Raw genomic sequence first — 19,398 nt, 5'->3', positions numbered from 1 at the left:
TTGTTGTGAGAACTAAGTGAATAATGCATATAAAAGGTGAACACGGTGTCTGGTACATTATAAGTGATCAAAAAAAATAGCTATTATTTCCTGACTCACTGCCATAGGAAAAGAATAAAATCATCACACAGTGGACCTTAATGCTCCTTACATAAGCTAATGCTGGATGCGTTTTTAGGGAGCTAAATTGTACTCAGTGTTTTCAGAGTAATGAGCCAAATACATTAACTGTTCTGAAAACAGATGAAGCCTGACTATTTTGACTAAATATAGAGATAGAGTCTAGACTCTATCTGTTGATAGGGCTTAGGGAAACATAATGAGAATCATCATGCCATAATAGAATAATATGCAAGGCTAAAACAAATCAAATTTCACAACACTGATGAAAAACAACTAATTTTATTGATGTCAGAAATACATTATTAGTTGAGTCTTCTTACGATCTTATGATGTTTGTTTCATGTTGTAACAGCTTCCTAATAGTGTAATCAATTATGTCTTTCTGTTTTGCTACTGAAGCCTTTCCTTTCCTCCACACATAGTTTAGTAAAATTATCAAGTGTCAGATAAAACTCTTTTTCTGTAGTTTTATAATATGCATTTGAAGCACTCATTCTTTGATGTTGTTGAGTATATAGATGAAAGGTCCTTACAGGTACTCTTTATTCAAAGCCAGAGAACTATTTTCTATAGGATAAGTATTGACTATTTTGCCTGGTATCAAGCCCTGACTACAAATTTGCATAGTGTTAATGAAGTAATTCATGTTACCAGGAAAGCGCCACTATTACTGGATAATACACATGTAAATAAATATACAATGCCAGTGTGTTGTATGGAAAGGAGAAAAGGACAAGCTATAAAATATTGGACTCCGTCCAGCCTCAGGACAGAGAACCAGATTAAATGTTAGAACTGTAGGGCTCCTGTTCATCCCCAGCAGCGTGGGAAGAAGTGATAGCACTTAACCAATGCTAAGACTGTCTTCATTTTATACTTCAGTTTTTAGAATCAGGGTACAGTCCAGGGTCTGGAACACCAGACCAAACTGGAGCAAGTAAAACAAGTGAATCAGGTGAGCTGCATTAGGGCTAAGCTTGGAAACATTAGTATAGGGAGTACAGTGCAGGTTTGCAAATATCACTGATCACTACCCGTCCATGGTTAATTTATCACTAGTCTTTGATAAAATGAGAAGGAGAAAGACAATATAGTGAGTTTTTCATAGGATAAATTCTTTAGGGGGGTTTATTCTAAATTTGTGTCCTTCCGCTCTTTCTTATATAACATAATGGTAGCAGATGATTTTTTAAAAATTAATGGTCTTTACTTGGCAAAATAAAGAGTGGATAAGATTATATCAGTTTGCAAAATATTTAAACATTGATATTTGTTTATTTAACCTGTCAAATCTAAAACTCTAGGATCCACTAGTATTGAGAACATGTAACAGTAATGGTCAGGAAGATAGGAAGTCAAACAGGCCTGTTAAGCCAAAAATCTGGAACGCCCATAAAGTCTGATTGTTAAGATACATACATTGGAATCACTAAAGGTTGGAACCTGGAGGCTCTGGTGCAATTCAGGCCTGCAGGCTTAGGCTAGGACAACAAGCCAAACCTTTTATCAACAATACAGCACCATCTTATCAGAGCAGGCTCTGGCTCTAGTGCTTGTGTAGGACTCTGGGGCTGCTGTGCCAGGAGCAAATCTATTGCAGAGAGAGACGTGGGTTGCAAGGTGCGGGGAAACTAAAATGGGCCTAAGTGACCAGGGAACTCTGGACACTCAGGACAGTTGCTTTTTACCAACTAGTGTAGAAGTCTCTATATTTTAGCAACTGATACGGCCTTATAATTGACTGAATATCATCCCTAGGTATTTAGAATGGAGCATTCACCCTTAAAAACCAGCAGGGAGAATGCCTGAGGGATTTCATAAGCTGACACTACGATTTAGTATCAGCTCCTTTCCCAGACAGTTTTGTGAACCAGTCCTTAATGTTGAGCCTTACTTGTTTCCAAAGGAAGGTCTGGCTTGCGTTTGAACTAACTCCTGTTCTGGAGGATACCGTAGAAGCCAGTTTGATTCCATGATATTAGCCCTGTTCTTATTAACCTAACCATGGATCTAAACTCCCAGACGAACTCTGCCTTTGTAAATCATGAAGAAGGCCAGCTCAGTTTCCCCATTCTCCTTCCTCCCCAGGTACTAACCATGCTAGGTTTGACCTCATGGTTAATAACAAATAATTTTTTCAATGAATCTTGTTTTTCTTTATTTCTAGAGGAAAAAATGAAGGCACAGGAGAGTATGATCTGTCCCAGAGCCATTGGGATATAGCAAGACAATAGACTCCAAGGCCCCCGATTCCCAATGTTTATACTGCCTCCCACCAAGATCATTTTTATATTTAACTCCTCACTTTTCCCAGAACTGTTCCCCCTGTAGGAGTCCTCTTTGAAATAAACCACTATAATTGTTCAACTCATGTCCTGAGAAAAATACCCTTCTCTGCAGCAATAGGATAACATTCTAGAAATTGTACCTATAATCTTTAAAAAAGGAGTCAATGATACTAAATTTACAATCAAATCTCAAATGGTCCTTTATTGTTCTGTGATTGCTGGGTTGGAAACATTCATGGTCTCTTCAAGGAATTATAATGTAGTTATAATATACTTTAATATCCTCAAATAAAAAGTTTAATATCAATGCATTATAATTAAAATGCATTAGTAGAGAATCTCTATTTGCTTTTGCTATATTTAACATTTTTAATTGGCAACATATTGCTATCTCTAATTGCTCTTTCTCAGAATTACTGTATGAGATGAATGAAAATTATACTTGTGTACATCATCCTTTTTTAATAGGAAAGGAATGGAAATTCAGATGACTTGTTTAGATCACATAAATGAAAGGAAAAAGCTGGGTGTGAGAGGCTTCTGCTTCTGGCAATAAGACAACACTAGAAGACCTGAAAAATCCTAGACATGTTGGATAGTTGACTCAAAGAAAGAAATGAAGTCCCTAGGTTCCAGAAATGTAGTGGAAACAGAAGACTAGAGCACTAAGCTGCTGCTGTGAGCTGATGCTGCAGCAGGGTGTGGGGTGAGTGAGGACCTTGCTCTTCGTAAACTAGAAGTCTGGCTTTAATATACACAAGAGGACAGTAGACAAAGGATTGGGCCTGTTTCAGGTTGAATGTTTGTGTCCCCCTGAAATTCATATGTTGAAGCCTTATCCCCCAATATGATGGTATTTGGAGATTCGGTATTTGGAGATGGGGTATTTGGAGGTATTTATGGTTAGATGAGGTCAGGAGGGTAGGGCCTTAGTTTGATCAGATTAGTGTCCTTTTAAGAACAGACACCAGAGAGCTAGCTCACTGCCTCTCTCTCTCTCTCTCTCTCTCTCTCTCTCTTTCTACTCTGCCATATGAGGACACAGCAAGAAGGTAGCCATCTGTAAGCCAGGAAGGGAACTCTCACCAGAACCTGATCATGCTGACACCCTGATCTTGTACTTCCAATCTCCCTAACTCTGAGAAAATAAATTTCTGCTGTTTAAGCCCCCCAGTCTATGGCAGCCTGAGTAGACTAATACAGGGATCAAATAAGGAAGAAAGTTGGAACTACTTCCCACATAAATCTGATATACTGAAAAGACTGCATCATAAGTGAAAGGGTGGACTAAGAAATACATTTGTTCCCTAGCAAAGGGAGACAATAGATATATTCATATATGTTTCCACTTTGATTCTGGGTAGAGAAATCAAAACAGAAGCGTTATCTCTGATAATTTAATACCACAAACCTGTGCCTCAAATAGATTTAGAGTTTGAACTTAGCCTACGCAAGAAGGTTAAACTCTCACCCCAGGTTGAGGAATTAATATAAAACTGGCCCTAGGCCAAAAGTACTCCAAGTTCCTGCCCCAAACCAAACGCTCTAAAGAAACACTCCCACAATACAGGTCATATGGAGTTCTCATAGGAAAAAATAGTCATGCTAAAGAAGAGAGCTCGTGATAAAATAATTACAAGCCACACAAGGAAGACATTCACTATGAGTGAGAGTGAGCAAAAACAGCAGAATTATCACCCCAAAACTTGAGATAATAGAATGATAATCTGAAGCAGAATATAAATTATGTTTAAAACAATTAAGACATGAAAGAATTGAAACTCTAAGGAACAAGAAAATATGAAAAAATAGTAGATACATTAGATAAAAGAATAAGAAAGAAAAACATAGATAATTTTATTTAAAACTGATGAGTGAACAGTAGATTAGATGTTTGAAGACTGGTGAACAGGCAGCTCTAACTAGGATCTCAAATAGAATGTAGCACTGGGAAATTATGAGATGGAAAAGGAAACAGATTCAGATTTAAGAAACGTGGAAGGTAGAAATAGAAGGTCCCCATACACCTATTAGGAGTTCCAGAAGGATAGAATAGGAAAAAGGGGGAAGAAGCACTCTTGAAAGGCTGTGAGAATTTTCCAGAAATGAAGAAATACATGAATCCATAGAATCAAGAACCACATGATTTCCAAAAACCATAAAGAAAAAAGAAATCTACACCTAAATACATCACAGTGTAGCTGTAGAACCTAAAATCTTAAAAGCAACAACAAACAAGAGACACTTAACCAACAAAGGCACAAAAATTACACAAAAACAAAAATGTGTCAATAGCAAAAATACAGATCAGAAAACAGTGGAATAATACATTCAAAGTGTTAAGGGAAAGTAACTATCAACCTATATTTGTATACTCAGCTAAATTGTTATTTGAGAATCTATTTCAAGCAAAGAACTAGAAAATTTTATCACTTAAAGACCGTGCTAAAAAGAACTACTAAATTATATACTTTATAAAGAAATCAATTGAATTCATGCAGAAGGAGTGGGATAAAAGAAACAGTAATGAAAATTACATTCATAAACGTGGATATATCTAAGCATCAGCAATGACAATAGTGACAAATTTAAGGATATAAAAACAAAGCAAAACAGAAATACTAGAAAACTATAGAATGCAAAAAAAAAACCCAAGTTTAAAGTTAAAACATTCTAAGACCCTTTTAATTTTCAGAAGAGAGTAAATATTGACTGAGTTTAGATATTGCTGTGTAAAGAATTCATGTTAATAGTTTAAAGACATCACTAAAGGAAGAGAAATAGAATGTATAATTTTTAAATCAGGGGCAGTGACAAAGAAAACTATCAATTAAGTAGACTCCTGAAAAGGATAAGAAGAAACAAAAAAATACGCTAAATAGAATGCATATGGTGGAAGAAATCAATCCATGTATATCCATAATCATAATAAATGTAAATAAATTAAATTCACTAGTTAAAAGAAAGAGTGGGTTTTTTAAAAATCAGCTCCACTGCTTATAAGAGATGCACTTAAAATATGACATAAAAAAGCTGAAATTAAGATGAGGGAAAAGTCATTCTAGGAGAATGCTAACCAAAAGAAAGCTGGTATCACTGTAACATATCTGACAAAATAGTTTTTAAGTAAAATTTAAAATGTACATATTAGGGGAAAAAGCACACTATATAGTGATAAGGAACAAAAACACCAAGAAGATACAAAAATTCTAAACTTAAAAATAACCCTAAAATATTAAAAATAATTGACAAAATTACAACAAAAAATTGACAAATACATAATCATATTGTAAGACTTTAATACAATTATTTCTGTAATTCATAAATCAAGCAAATAAAAAATTGTAAAGATTTAGAATGTGTTTCAAGAAATTTAACAAGTTCCATCTAATATACTTATATAGAATTCTATATCCAACAGTTAAAGAACACACATTCTTTTTTTTTAGAATTTTGGAATTTTATTTTATTTATTTTTTTATACAGCAGGTTCTTATTAGTCATCCATTTTATACACATCAGTGTGTACATGTCAATCCCAATCTCCCAATTCATCACACCACCACCCCCACCCCACCACGGTTTTCCCCCCTTGGTGTCCATACGTTTGTTCTCTACATCTGTGTCTCAATTTCTTCCCTGCAAACCAGTTCATCTGTACCATTTTTCTAGGTTCCACATATATGCGTTAATATATGATATTTGTTTTTCTCTTTCTGACTTACTTCACTCTGTATGACAGTCTCTAGATTCATCCACGTCTCTACAAATGACCCAATTTCGTTCCTTTTTATGGCTGAATAATATTCCATTGTATATATGTACCACATCTTCTTTATCCATTCATCTGTAAATGGGCATTTAGGTTGCTTCCGTGACCTGGCTGTTGTAAGTAGTGCCACAATGAACATTGGGGTGCATGTGTCTTTTTGAATTATGGTTTTCTCTGGGTATATGCCCAGTAGAAGAACACACATTCTTTTTAAACACTTATACATCATTTACAAAAATTGACCGCATAATGGTTTCAAAACAAGTCTTAACAAACACCAGTGGATCTAGATTTCTACATCATGCAGATATTATTTTTAAATCTCAGTGCAGTAAAATGAAAAACAAATAGCCAAAATACAGTCATCCTTCTCTGTTTAGAAATTTTAAAACGTACTTCTAAATAATTTATGAGTCAGTGAAGAGACTGTTATATCAAAACTTGTGGGTTGGGGCTAACACAGTCTTTTAACTCATTAATTACATATATTAGGGGGAAAAGACTGAAAATTAAGATTCGTCTGTGTAATTTTAGAAGGTAGGGAAAAAAACACAAGTCAGCAGGCAATACAGGAAAGATGAGCTTTCCATGCTTTGTAAATGTGTGGTAGTGACTTACCCCTAATTGACAACTAAAGGCACTTGACCCATACCTACACTACTCAATGGTTAAACACTCAAGTTAGACTGCCTTCAAATTCTGGTTCTATCATTTATGAGCTATGTGGCTATGGGCACATTGACTTCCATTGGCCTCAGTTTTCTCATTTGTAAAATAGGAATCATAAAACATGGGAAGCTCTCATCATCCTGGTATTTATTATCCAAGATTTTATAGGAAAATAAAATGTGTCGTAATATGAAAGTATTGACTAATGAGTTACCTCTTCAACTGACCTCCCACTCAAGCACTTTGGCCCTTCCCATCAATGTAGGTCAGACTCTCACTGAGTGTACAAAACTTCTGCACTTTCAGATAACGGTAATGACCATTAGGAATCATAATGCAAATGACTGTAAAATCAAAATGCAAATGGTGCAAATGATGCAAGATGTCATGATGTCAATAAAAGTGGGAAAATATTTGAATTACACACAAAGCCACAGACAAATAATTGGCAGAGTTAAAAACATGTTAACACTCCATGGGGAAAAAAAAAAATTTAACCAGAACAATAATATGATAGGTATTTCAAAGAAGAATAATTTTGATATCAAAGTTCTGAGGAAATTCATGAAAAACTAAAATAATTTTGCAAAATCAACCATCTTTACGATCATGCTGAAAATATAAAGTGAAGAATATTGTATTATGCAATCATGTAGTTTTCTTGGAAAAATATGCCTTTCCCCCAAAAAACCCATTTGAATTATTCTTTCTTAGTTTTAAGAATTAGTGCAAACTTACAGTTATAATATATGTGTGTTGTTGACGAAAGATAAACTAAACGTTTGTCATAATGTTAATCATTTTTAAAGATAATATTCTAATCATTTCCCCCCTGTAATTTACCATGAAATCATAAATTCCACTTCAACTGAGATCTTTTAACTGGTTTTTCCCAGCATCAATTATATTTTGATAAGAATGACCTCATGAACCTACATAGGAGGTTATTGTGAACCTTAATTAAGATAATTTATGTAATTACAATGTGCCTGGCCTATAGTAAGCATTCAATAAATATTAGCAATTAACTATCCTGTGCTAAGTCATCGAAAACTTTAAAAGACCTCCGTGCAGACTCTCAATGTACTTTTTCAACATTGTTGCCCAATATTGTCCTTCATAAACTTCAGATCTTGTCCAGACTAAACTCTTCTCCATCCTCCACACATCAACACAGTCTATCTCATATTCTTTCTTTGCGCCGAATATCTTTTCCCAAAATCTGCACATCTAGATTTTTCAAGGTTCAGCTTAAACACAACTTCTTGCAAAAGTTCTTTTCTAGCACTCCACTTGGAAACAATCTCTTCTTCCTTTGTATTATGTATTCTCATAGTAAAATGTATACATCTGGGATGGCACTTATCACATTTTCTCAAAAGGGGTTATTGATGTCTTGATTCCCTTACTAGATTGCAGTCTCTATTAAGAGCAGGTCCCATGTTTGAGTTATTTTATTATTCTCATAGCACCTTGAACTTTGATTGGCACATTATATCCATTCATCTACCCATTCATCCACAAACATTTATGGAATGCCAAAAATAGTCAGTTTTTAATTACTGTGTATTCATTGAGTGAATGAATTCAAGATAGAGCAGTTTATTAAATGAGCATAATAGGAAATTTTCTTTTAGCACTTGCCTGTGAGATCTCTTCCCAATCTTTTCTAAACTATGAGAACATACAGTATCCTGGCTATGTATCGTTCCAGAGAGGCACTTGAGGGAGTAGCATGTGTATTCATTACATCACATATAACCTTTTCAGGTTTCAAGTCAATCTTGCTTGGAAGCCTGGTGTCATTTAAAAAGTACAGCAGTGTGCTGGAAGGAGAGATGATCTGAGCTGGGTACAGTCTGTGAATCCAAATACTCTATTTAAAGGTCCAAACATGAAGAAAGAGGATGTACTAAACACATAATTTTCCTTCCAAGTGATTGAAAAGGGATGGTACATTGAAGCTTTGTTGGGTTTCGATGCATTGATTTTCTCACTACCTATTTTTCTCAGGTTTGTCAGGTATTTAAGAGTCTATTTCACGTCGCCGGTAGACTCCTTTTCCCATGTTTCTTAAAACTATTTATGATTAAATCACCCACATTGCTTCCAAGCTCTAATGATTCTCCTCCTGCTAAACCTGGTTTTTTTCTTTACTTTATTCTGTTTCTCACATCTTTATTTTCCATTACACTGCTTGCTTTCGGTATCGCCATCAATTTTTCTGTTTTTTGAGTCTGTACATTTTCATATTTGTTCATCTATTTGTTTAGTCATTTAACATACAGTTACTGAGCACCTTCCAGCATCAAAGAGTGCTCTGGTCAGAGGCAGGGTCCCTACGCTTAGGGAGATTGCAGTCTAAAGTGGTGATGGGAGACTGGGGAACGTAATTTCACATGACATAACGAGGAAGCGCAGGGTACCACTGTGCATTTAATTGTGTAGGCATCTCTACCAAAATGCTGAAGAAGTACATTAATTATGGAGTAAATTTGATAGCTAAGAATTCTTAGAAAAATTAGTATTAAACTGGGATTTTAAGTCAACAATTGGTGAAAAGAAGAATTCCAGGTATATCAAGTAGAATAGCAAAGGCAGCAGGGATGTTAATTGCAAAGAGGCTTAGATGGAGATGGAGAACATTATTTCTCAGTGTTGTCTATGGACCAACTGCATCAGAATCATCTAGAAAGTTTAAAAAAATATGTGGACCTTGCCTTTAAATCTATTGACCTGGAGTCTCTGAAAGTAGGTAAAATCTGTCTGTAGCAAGCACCTTGGATTATGTATAGGCATGGCAAAGTTGGAAAGCATTATATAGAGTAAGGGAGCACTTATCTCTATACTACACAATTTAGCTTGGCACTTGACTGCCTAAAGACTATTTTCCCCAGCTTCTCTTGCAGTTCTGTGTGTCCATGACTTTAGGTTCTGAATGATGGATGCTAATGGAAGTGATATGTGTATCTTTGGAGAAATGTTCTAAAAAGGAGACAGTATGCCTTTCTTATTTATTTATTTTTTTTAGATTTTTTTTAACATCTTTATTGAAGTATAATTGCTTTACAATGGTGTGTTAGTTTCTGCTTTACAACAAAGTGAATCAGCTATACATATACATATATCCCCATATCTCCTCCCTCTTGCGTCTCCCTCCCACCCTCCCTATCCCACCCCTCTAGGTGGTCACAAAGCACCGAGCTGATCTCCCTGTGCTATGTGGCTGCTTCCCACTAGCTATCGATTTTACATTTGGTAGTGTATATATGTCCATGCCACTCTCTCACTTCGTCCTAGCTTATCCTTCCCCCTCCTCGTGTCCTCAAGTCCATTCTCTACGTCTACATCTTTATTCCTGTCCTGCCCCTCCTTCCTGCTGGTAGAATGTGGATGAAATGGCTGAGACACTGGCAGCTGACATGGACCATGAGATAAATTTGGGAATGGAAACATACATGACGTGAGAACAAGATAGAATGCTCTGGGGAATTGAAACAATGGAAGCCATTCTGGACTGAACTATCCCCAACTTCTTAGACTTGAATGAAAAATATACTTCTGTCTTATTTAAGCCAATGCTATTGGGGGGTTTTAGCATCATAGTCCTAACTAATATTCTACCGCAATCTGCAAATCCTCCTTCCTTCCTAATGGTGTTCAAGTGATTATTTTTTGCTACTCCTCGAGGCATATAACACTGTTGACCACTCCTCTTCTTTCAAATACTCTCTCCTTTGGACTTCCGTGACACCATATCACCTGGGTTTTTATCCAAACTCTCCTCTGCCTCTATTTATTCCTTAAATCATAGCTCTCAACCATGGCTGTATATTGCAATCACCTGGGAAGCTTTGAAAGAATGTTGGTGCCTAGGCCAGAGATTCTGATTTAATTGGTGTGGCGTGGGGTCCTGGCATTATGATTCTTTATAAGCTTCCTAGTGACTCGATCATGCAGCCATGGTTCACAGACACTGCCTTAAGTACTGCTGGGCCTAAGGCCATTGTAGACTCTAAACTCTTATTTTCTGCTTTGCGCATTCACCCAGACCAGTCTCATCTGCTCCTAGTTTCAGTAAGCATCTACATACTGATGACTTTCAAACTGAAATCTTCTAGACCTCTCTCTTGAACTTCAGACCCGTATATGTTACAGCCAATTGGACAGCTCCAATAGATATGCCATTGACAACTCGTGATTATTGTATGCAATTTTTTTTTTTTGATCCTTATAAAAGACTTCTACAGACAAGTTTATTGACCTAGATGGAACATTTTAGAAAAACAATTTCTAAATGTTTACTGTAATGTATATTTAAATTTCCAAATGATAGTTAACCCAGGATTTTACAACTAAGCCTAGAATTTTGTTACCAAATGTAATAAAAAGCTTTTAAAACCCTTTAACAATCAATGGTATAAGTTTCACATTCTCCTGAATATATAAATTGGTATACTTCACTTCTACTGATAATGTTTGTACTGTTTCTAAGAGACCTTAACTTTTAATTTTCTGGAACATATTATCGTTAAGTCACAAATAGTCTTTTTTTTTTTTGGTGATAAGAATGAATAGCAGGAGCAGCATTTGTTAAACCAAATCTAATATGAAACTGACTCTTTCTTGTGAGTAAATTTGAATCTTGAAACAGTAAAACAATAAGGTTTAATATAAAGCAAAATAAATTTTTTATGTTTATGATCTGTCAATTTCCCAGAAAAAGTTTTGTGGTGACTTTAGTTATATACCAGATATATTAAAATCACCAATGGACAACACATCTTTTATTCAGGTGCCATCTGAAAGTTTTAAAAATTTGTTGACATAATATCACTGAACTGTCCACTTTAAAATGGTTGAAATGATAAATTTTCTGTTTTGTGTATTTTACCACAATTTTTAAAAAATGTGTTGTTTCAAGATTTTTAGGTTTTATAAAGGTATTGTATTAGCATAACAATGAAAAATTTAAAAGACCATCTCTAATCTCATTATCCTATCAAGCATTGTTTACATTTTTTTCACACACACTGTATTTTATTTTTACAAGAGATAAATAGACTGACACCAAGCATGTATGCAATTTTTAATTATTTCTTCACCCTCCCCTAAATATTCTTGTTCCTCTTCCTGTGTTTACTATCTGTGTGAATAGTTATAAGAGTTAGAAACTTCAGCTTCCTCCCCTCTTCCCCTCATTCTCTCAGTGACTCTATATAATCAATTGTTAACACTTAATTTCTACATTTTAATGTCTCTCACCTTCATTCACTTCTCTCCATCTCCACTGCCATTTCCTGGTTAAAGCTACTATTATTTCTTGCCTATACTGGTTTCTCTACAGAGTCTTGCCCCCTTCCAATCCTTCTCTGCAAAGCAGCTGGAGTGAACATTTTAAAACACACACCCAATCATGACACTTCTTTGCTTAGAACCCTTCAGGGGTTCTAAGGGTTCCATCCCTTTGCTTTGGGATGGAAGCCAAATGTCTTTGCCCGGACCTCCAGATCCTTCATGATATACCCCTGCCTTACCTCTCTGAATTCACAGCTCATTATTCCTTTCCACCCTTATGCTACCGTATAGGTATAGGGAATTGTTGGTAGTTTCCTAAATTCTGTACCCACCCCCCAGTTGTCCTAAAACGTCCTGCTTTCTTAGCTGATTGACCAAATAGTTCCTAAACTTCCCTGGATGCAGGGAACTGTGTCTTTATTGCCACTTGTTTATGTAGGCTTTACACAATGTCTGGGGTGTAGTTGACTCTACAACAAATATTATTGCCTACCTTCTATGTTCCAAATGTCATGGAGCTTACATTGTGGTGGACTCAATTAATATTTATGGGATGAAAATAGATTATTATTTTATATATGGGCTCAGAGAGGTTTGATAATTTACCAAGCATCACAGAAAAAAAAAATGTGACCAAGGCTATGTTTGAGCCAGGTTTGCTGGCTCCAGATCTCATGCTCTTCCCTCACTAACATGTACAACTTCTAAACAAAGATGATTTGTGAAGAGACTATAATAAATATGCCATTTAAAGCAAACCCCTCTAGTACTTTGAAGTATTTTCTAGCTTGTCATGGATTTCCTGTTTTTTCTAATTAGTCTGTGACCACTAACTTGCCTATAAAACAGCATTCTGAGGTTGTGTTCATCTAAAAGCAAAACAGTTGGTCAATTAAACCAATTTGGTAAAAGAGAAATAAATTTCTTGGAGGGATACCAGTTTTCTTTTTAAATAGTTAATTTGGCATCAATGTGGGCATAGCCTTACACTCCAGGAATGTTTTCTCCTCTTTCCATTTGGACTTGGAATTTGAAAGTGTGGCTTTTCTTGTGCTTTGCTTCCTCAAATTACACAAAAGATGAACTATAGGTCACAAGGACAGGCAGCTATAGGAACTAGATAAGTAAAGCAAACAAGTGGAGATGCTTCTGTGTAATAAATACAACAGCATATACATGATGATAAATGTATGTTGTGGTGATTTTGAAAAGAAATGCAAGACAACGTGGTTGGAGGGAAGAGATGAGTGCAGAAATGGTTGACCAAAAAGAAAGAAAGAAAGACCATATTGGGGAAGAGAACAGATAAAATAGAAAAATTTCAGTGGATTCTACTTATGCTCAGTTCAGGATAAAGAGAAAACCTTATCTTGGGGTGGCAAGGTGACTACAGCAACCATCTTGAACTGGAGCCTGGGACTGAGTATATTCACTCTGCACGGAGTTTCCTCTACAGGTTGAGGAGAAGCAAAGGAAAGGGTAGAAAAATCCACTCCTAAGTGGAATGAGTCATGTATGAAGCTCATTCTCAAACTTCCATGCAAGCTGTTTGCCCCAGAGTCACACCATTGGTGGTGACCATCAACATCTGGGAGAACAACCACCCCAGATCAAGAAGTCATCATTGTCCCTTAGCACAGGGGCTGAGGGGTAGACCGAACCTAGATGCTTCCCAGAGGTCTCCTTTACCTAGAGGCAAGGCCTCAGAAATCTGAAAGGTAAAATGAAATATCTACATGGACTTATAAAAAAAATCATTTTTTTCTTTTAGCCAAATGGGTTTGGTTTTCTGATACTTTTCAATCAAAAAAGCTAGGGCTTTTTCAGTTGCCTCTAAAACTTATAAAAGATTGTTCAGTCTTACTCAAAACAAGAGAAACAAATTGAAATGGAAAGACATGCCATTTTTCACCTATAAGATTGAAAAATCCAAACATTCAATAACATGCTATGTTGGACCTGCTGTGAGGAAGTAGGTACCCTTATACATTACTGATGAAGTATAAGGTGTTTGCAATGTTTACAAAGGGCAATGTGGGACTACTTGTTAAAATTAAAAATGTGTGAACTTTTGCCCCAGCAAATCCACTTCTAGAAATTTATTCTACAAATATATTTTCACATCTGAAAAACATCATATGATGAAGATATTCATTACAGTATTGTTTGTAACAATAAGAGATATGAATCAACCTCTTGAGAAATATGAATAAGCCCATCAAGAGGTTAAGTAAAGTATGGTACATCCATATGGTGGAACACTATAAAGATGTTTTTAAAAATTCTAGAATTTTTATTTTGACATGTTATATTTCTAAGATATGTTGTTTTGCCAATCAATTAATTTTATGCTATCACTTCCATAAAAAAGGAAGAAATATATTCATATATATGTAAATCTCTGGAAGGATATGCATGAAGCTAATAAGTCATTACATATTTGAGAAGCAGGCATGGGAATTTAGCAGATGGGGGACAAGGTTAGAAAGGAGAATTTTCTTTACTGAATATCCCTTTATTCTTTTTATTTTGGAGCCATATAAATATATTACTTATTCAAAACTTCAGTAACTTCCTTTTAAAGAAAATAATAGCATCCTAACTAATTCATCAGAAGAAGGATGTGTGTAGAGATTCTGACACTGAACTGCTGATGACATATATTGTCCTATCAGGCTTCTTCCACTTTCTAGAATTTCTGGTCTATTGCAGTTCTGAAAGATCAGGGCTGCAGTGCCCAAAAGAAATATTCCTTGATTAAGATGGCCCCTACAGGACAAACAGAGAATTTTTTGTTACTTTGTTCCCCCTTTAAAGGGAGAAGAGTTTAGAACATATGCTTGGGGTTTCTCTTGGCTGTTGCTAGAAATAAAAGTTTTGATAATTACTGATGTAAGCATTGCAAACAAAGCCACTTTATAGAGAGCAGATGGAGATGGCAGTGTGCTGAAGAAGAAAATATACCTGGATTCTGATGCTCTCCTTGTCACTCATGCCAAAAGTCCCTAACCTCTTCAAGCCTTAGTTTCCTCACTTGTAGATAATATTACCATCTTTATAAATGTGTTGCTTTTTAAAGCTCGCAGCTACTACAGGTCAGTGATGTCCAACCCCTAAAACAATCTCAGGTCCCCCAAACTCACTCCAGCAGGAACTGAGCTCAACAAAGACCACGTCAAACAAAGAAAAACTTTCTAGAATAAAGAACCAGAATGGCCAGATTATCTCATTAAGGCACTCTAAGACATAATTTGGGTAATATTCTAGTTATCACTATTGTGTTTCCCATTTTCTGCATTTACAATGGAGTTTTTAATCATAATTATATTGTCCTTTCTCTGTCAGTGAATAGTCTGGGTATTTCTTGAGGGTGATTGATGTTATGATTTACTATAAATTGCTATAATATTTTATGTAAATATAATTATTTACTATAAATTACTGTAACACCTATTCTTGGAAGGAGCCAAGCCTAGATCCAACCAAGAATGCATATTACCTAGATATCCTAGATTTGAATATTAGGTTGCCTTCCTCTAGAAAGGGGATGAGTGATTTTAGATTTTTCTGTAGATATGAGCATTTCTTAAGATGTATATATGGGAAGAAGGATAAGTAAGGACACGCTGCATACCCATTTCAGTACTCATTCATTTTCCTTTTTGTCGTACAACTCCAGTCTTCCTCAAGAAAGGCATAACCCTAATCTCTGAACCTTAACCCTAAACTTCAATCCACATAGTGTGAGTAAAGTTGACACTATCTCTGGCTCAAAAAGAAAAATTGACTCAGACCTGGACCATCAGAGCACTGTAATCTTTACACCCAAGAATATGAACATATAATCCAATTCAACTTAATAATAAGAGGATCTGGTCCAGAACTTTTTGTTAAACTTGGAGCTGTGAGGTTATAAGTATGAAACTGCCAGGGGTCACCACATAAAGGAAGCCTGTCTAAGACAGAGAGGAGCTAGGGCGGGGTGGGGCTGGGGGAGAGGGAGAGAGAGAGAGAGAGATCTCGAAATCCTAGAACATCCATGTCCAGTTATGTGAATAACAAATTTCTTCCTTTTGCTTCAGTTTCCATGAGCTGGGATTTCTAACCTTGCAAGTGAAAAACTCCTGACTAAATACACCGGGTCTGCAGTAAATGAAAAGATGCTTAATCTCACTTAAAATGTGGGAAATACAACCACGCAGACATACAAGCTTTCACCTATCAGATTTGCAAGTGTCCAATATCTTGATAATTCCCTGTAATTGACCAATTTATGGAGAAACAGGAATTATCATACTTTGTTGGTGGGAGTATTAAGATGATACAATCCATGTGGTAGGTAATTTGGAAATGTTTATCAAAATTACAAATGCATTTACCTTTTAGCTTAACAGTTTCCCTTCTAGGATTTATTCTACAACTACACTTGTACATATACAATGAAGAAACATTTATTCACTACAACATGGTTTGTAATAGGAAAACATCAATGTAAATGTCCACCAATAGGGTCTGGATAAATGAAAAAATATGGTACAGCTATACAGGCGAATATATGAAGCTGTAAAAAAGAATGAGGAATTTCTTTTTGGGCTAATACAAACTTATCTTCAACATATGTTAAGAGAAAATTTTTAAGTGCAGATATTTGTGTAATATATATAAACAGGCGGGAGAAAGGAAATGTCTTTTCATATTTGCTTGTATGTGTATGGATGTCTCAGGAAAGACAGAAAAAATACTGAGAGGAGTAGTTATCCATGGGGAAGGGGCAGTGGAACATGGGATTTAGGAGACAAGATTGGGAGGGAGATTTTATCACTGTATACCTTTTATTTTACTGTATTAAAAAAATTTTGGAACTACATAAACTCTTCACAAATGTTTTCAATGCATATTTTTTTAGAAAGAAAGGTCCAATAACAACATAGCAGAGTTCCGGAATTCTAAATTATATGTGAGGTGCCAGCGTGAAATGTCAGTTGCATAAATTGAAAGAGCAGGTTTTCTTCCATCTTCTAGAATTTCAGCTTTAAAGAGACCTGTGCTACACAGCTGAAAAGAGATATCCCATGGTAATGGTGGCACCTACAGGACACATCCAGAACCTTTCATTTGTTTTTTTCTTTCTTTTTTTTTATTCTGAGAGTTGGTGGTCGAGCATGAATGGAGGTGGTGATTGATTTTCCCTTGGAGTTCCTGAACAAAAGCAGTTTGCTAATCATTGTATATTTACTGTCAGATACACATGGATACAAATACTGTCCCTATCATTTACTGTCTGCATAGCTTTAGGCAAAGGCACTTATATCTTTTAAAAGCCATAGTTTCTTCACTTGTAAAATGTGGATGATTGTGACCTTGTTATATTGTTGCTTACTAATATTTTAAGTAAATTGTGTCACCTAAGGAATATCAGTGCTGCCCTCCAAATGGCCTGTGGTTGCTCAATGCCTAAGGCAACCCCAGGCCTCTGAACCTGCATCAACAGGAGGTTAGATGCTAAATAAATACAGCCCACAGAAGAGGCTGTGAGAATGCAGTCCTCGAGCCTCCCTGGCCAGCAAAGGAAGGGAGACTGGAGAGAGGGAGATTGAGAGAGGGGAAGAGTGAGAGAAAGAGAGAGAAAGCAAGTGAGGGCACCATTTGAATCCTTGTGTCCAGGCATACTGGAAACTCTCAATTTATCCCTGATTTTTCAGTTGTAAAGACAATAAATCCCTTTCTCTAAAGCCAGACTGAGGGGTTTTTGTTTTTGTTTTGCTTGCAATTGAAAGACCCCTAATCATTTCTAATGCTGCATATTAAAAGTTGCTCAACCTCACTCATAATAAAACTATGAATTTAAAGTGAGATAGCGTTTTCCATCAATTATATTGACAAAAATTAAATTAAAATTGATCACATACTATGTTGGCTGAACTGTGAGGAAATATTTTATTTTACTAGTGAGAATGTGTTTAATTGTCCCTAAAGAAGGTAAAAATCTATTTGTTAAACTGCAAATACATGTATCTTTGACCCAGTAATTACACTATTGTGTACTCTGTCCCACAGATATATATCCTCGCCTGCAAAATGAGGCATAGACAAGGTTATTCAGTGCAGCATTGTTTGGAAATTCAAACAATAAGAATCAAACTAAATGTTTCTCAAGGGAGAATCAGTTTCATCCACACAGTGGAGGACTCTCTCTTAAAAGGAATAAATTTCTTTAGGAGTTGATGATGGAAATCTCTCCATAATATATAGCTATGTAGAAGAAAAGGAAAAAAAAAAAGGAACAGAAGAATGTGAATAACTGGCATTAAAAAGGGAGGGGAAAGAAATCTATGTTCATAGTTGCATACATATTAACATCTCTAGAAGAATAGACAAAAAAAAGAATACTATCATAAATGCTATGTAGAGGAAATTGGTGGATAAGAGACAAGGGATAGAGGGAGATTTTTTTCAAATAAGATTTTTATGTACATTTAAATTTTTGAAACCTATAAATGTATAAGCTATTCAAAAATGAACTAAATATAATTTCAGGAGAAGAGAACCCTAACTTATATGTTGGAGCTATAGATCTCTAAACTCGTGAGTGGGGGTCCTTAGACTGAATTGTATGTAGACTGGACTCCATCTTCTAGAATTTCTGATTCTTTCCAGCCTTAAGAGATCAGGCTGCAGGGCTGGAAAGAAATACCCTGTGGTTAGTAGCGGCACCTACAGGAAAAACAGAATATTTCAGTTTGTTTCTTTGTGCTTTCTGGGAGGAGGAGGGGATGGGTGGGAGGGGGCATCAGAATAGTTTAGCAGGGCACAGGGCAGGAATGGTGATTTTTCCCATCAGAGTTGCTAGTTATTGTGAGCATAATTTTTCCTATAAGCATATTGAAATCTTAGACTTAAGAGCTGGTTACAGATAGTGGGTTTGTCACTCACTCTTTGATCCTCCCCGGCTGTATGGCTGTTGGTAAAAGCACTTAACATCTCTGAGCCATAGTGTCTAGTCTTGTAAAACAAGAAATATGCTATATATATCGCAGGTTAATGCCTCATGGTGTTTTTAAAATTTATTTTATTGAAGTACAGTTGATTTACAATATTGTGTTAATTTTTTCTATACAGCAAAGTGATTCCATTATACATATATATATTCTTTTTCATATTCTTTTCCATTATGGTTTATTACAGAATATTGTGTATCATTCCCTGTGCTATACAGTAGGACCTTGTTGTTTATCCATTCTATATGTA

The sequence above is a fragment of the Balaenoptera physalus genome (assembly GCF_965194825.1).
Source record: "Balaenoptera physalus genome assembly, chromosome: 8".
Lineage (NCBI taxonomy): Eukaryota > Metazoa > Chordata > Mammalia > Artiodactyla > Balaenopteridae > Balaenoptera > Balaenoptera physalus.
Note: the sequence above shows the minus strand (reverse complement) of the source record.